This window comes from Bos javanicus, chromosome 16 (genome assembly GCF_032452875.1).
Source record: "Bos javanicus breed banteng chromosome 16, ARS-OSU_banteng_1.0, whole genome shotgun sequence".
NCBI classification, from domain to species: domain Eukaryota; kingdom Metazoa; phylum Chordata; class Mammalia; order Artiodactyla; family Bovidae; genus Bos; species Bos javanicus.
The window spans coordinates 38,270,074-38,273,139 of record NC_083883.1 but is presented as its reverse complement, the minus strand read 5'-3'; positions in this window follow the sequence as shown (position 1 = coordinate 38,273,139).

The following is a 3,066-nucleotide window of genomic DNA, read 5'->3' as shown; positions in this document are numbered from 1 at the left end:
GATGACTTGGGGCGGGGCGGGGCGGGAATTGAGTATATTCTGCATGTGGACAGAATATAAATAATTGTGGCCATAAGGCCATGTGTACTGGTTGAAAGAAGATGTCCGTGGTATTTTTCCACTCTCCTCATCATGAGATGGACTCTGTTTCTTCACTTCTTGAATTTGGGCTAACTTTGTATCTCGCCCTGGCCAATTCAATGTGTCAGAAATGATATGTGAGTTCTGGGGTCTGCACCTCAGAAGGCTTGTAGCTCCTGCCCTTGCCCTTGCAGAATGCTCCCTGAGACTGCCACGCTGTGAAAAGACAGAGAAGCCCAAACGTCCCGTTTCTCTCAGCTGCAGTGACCCCAATCCTGCTGACACATCACCAATATTCTGTTACGTAAGTGAGACCAGAAGAAGGACCACCCAGTCAACCAAAAACCTGGAAATGATAAACTGATGTTGTTTCAAGCCTCTAAGTTTTGGGTTGCTGTGGCCGATTGTGTTTTCCAGTGATGACCTCCCCAACAGATCCCATCCAACCTGCTCATCTCCCAGAGTGATACTGGCACTCTTCCCATCTGGCAATGGAGTCCACGTCCCTTCTCCTTGAACCAGATTTTCAACCAATAGGGTTAAGCCAAAATGATGCCATAACATCCTAGACCAAGTCATAAAAATACTTTCACTTCTGCCTTGTTTTCTGGGAACTAGCTGCCATGATGTGAGGGGGCCCAGCCATATGGAGATGGTCCCACCTGAGGTCCCTGTAGACAGGCAGGATTAACAACTAGAGGTAAATAAGCCTTCAGAAGATTCCAGCCCTCCCCACCCTCAAACCCCCACAGAAGACACCACACGAACCAAGATGATCTGTCCTGCCGAGCCCTGCCCACACCCTTACAGATTGGTGAGCAAAAAGAAAAATAGTTGCTCTTTGAAGCTACTAAATTTGTGATGATTTGTTACATAGCAATTGATAACTGATGTAAATTGTATAGAGAACAATATATGTATCAAAGCCTATACAAATGTTTCAAATTACAGGTACTAAGCCTTCTTTTGGAGAAGGCAATGGCAACCCACTCCAGTACTCTTGCCTGGAAAATCCCATGGATGGAGGAGCCTGGTAGGCTGCAGTCCATGGGGTTGCTAAGAGTCGGACACGACTGAGCAACTTCACTTTCACTTTTCACTTTCCTGCATTGGAGAAGGAAGTGGCAACCCACTCCAGTGTTCTTGCCTGGAGAATCCCAGGGATGGCGGAGCCTGGTGGGCTGCCCGTCTATGGGGTCACACAGAGTTGGACACAACTGAAGCGACTTAGCAGCAGCAGCAAGCTTTCACTTTTGCTTCACATCTATCACCACACAAGTATAGGAAGACTGCGAGTTCATGAGTTACTCATGAACTCATGAGTAAATGAAGAACAATAGAGAAGAATAACATATCACCCTGTAGAGCAAATACTTTAATTTGTTTCTCAGCAAAATTATCAGTTCCTACAAATCTTGATCTCTCAAGGCCATTTAGAAATATTTTATGACTAGAGTTCCCACACATCGGACTTTGCAGTAAAAAGAAATACTTGTACTTAATCCTCATGACAGCTCAATATAGAAACCCTGCAGTTAATTAACTTGTGAGAAGAAGTATTTTGGTTTTTTTAATTTATTTTTAATTGAAGGATAATTTACAATATTCTGTTGGTTTCTATCACAAGTCAACATGAATCAGCCATAGATACATGCATGTCCCCTGCCTCTTGAACCTGCCTCCCACCTCCCACCCTGAGAAGAAATGTTTAGCACATACTTTATTTCCACTACTGTTTCCTGTTCCAGGAATCTTAATCTTGCTGGGTTGGTGGTTTGGGGAACTGAAGTAAGTGAATCTGGAATCTAGATGTTGGTAACCGCTACTTCAAAGCAGAATAAACACCTCTTAGGAAGTCAGCTCTTTTTCCTCCTTATCCACAGTTTGCCGGTGTCTCAAGTCTGCTTGAGGTCACTGTCATCACCACCAGGCTAGGGCATGACTGTGAAGTTGAACCCACAGAGCACGGATGTTATTGTTTGCACCAGATGGGATGTGAAGCTGCCCATTAAGGTCTAGACTCCAGTTAAGGAAGAGCTGAAACTTCTCAGTGATCTTAACTTTCACAGCTCATTGATTTCTAATCCTGGGCTGAAGAAATCCATCTTAATTCTGTGATTTTGGAAAGGAGACCCATGTCTTTTGGAGAGGGAGCTCAAACCTGCACACAAATCAGAAAAGCAGTGAAATACTTTGGAAATGGAAGAGAAACCTATCAATCTTATCTCGCTGAAGTTAAGTCTGACTACTTGTTTGGTTTTTTAACATTCCTAATGTTGTCTTTATGACTAACCCCACTTAATTTTTCTCCTACTTGACTTTTAGTAACATAGAATAGGACACAAGGCACCAATTAATACAGAGTTCACTTTTGTTACAAATGCTGAACAACAACTTGATGAAGATGATATCCATGGTCCTTCAGGTTCACACACATTACATGGGCTTTGTTTTAATTGATAACTGAGTCTTCTCCAGCACCACAATTGGAAAGCATCAGTTCTTTAGCGCTCGGCCTTCTTTATGGTCCAGCTCTCACATCTGTACATGACTACTGGGAAAAACCATAGCTTAGACTACATGGACTTTTATTGGCAAAGTGACATCTCTTCCTTTTAGTATGCTACTAGATTTGTCATAGCTTTCCTTCCCAAGAGCTAGCATCTTTTAATTTCGCGGTTGCAGTCACCATCCACAGTGATTTGGGAGGGAGCCCAAGAAAATAAAATCTGTCACTGCTTCCACTTTTTCCCTTTCTATTTGCCATGAAGTGATGGGACCAGATGCCATGATCTTGTTGTGTGTGTGTGTTTTTTTTATGTTGAGTTTTAAGCCAGCTTTTTCACTTTTTTTCACTCTCAGCAAGAGGCTCTTTAGTTCCTCTACAATTTTGGGCAAAATCATTTAACACAAAGCCTATTTTATAAAGTGTTGAATATATCATGTAATTTAATACTATACTGAAAGTGAAAAAGAATAGCTGTT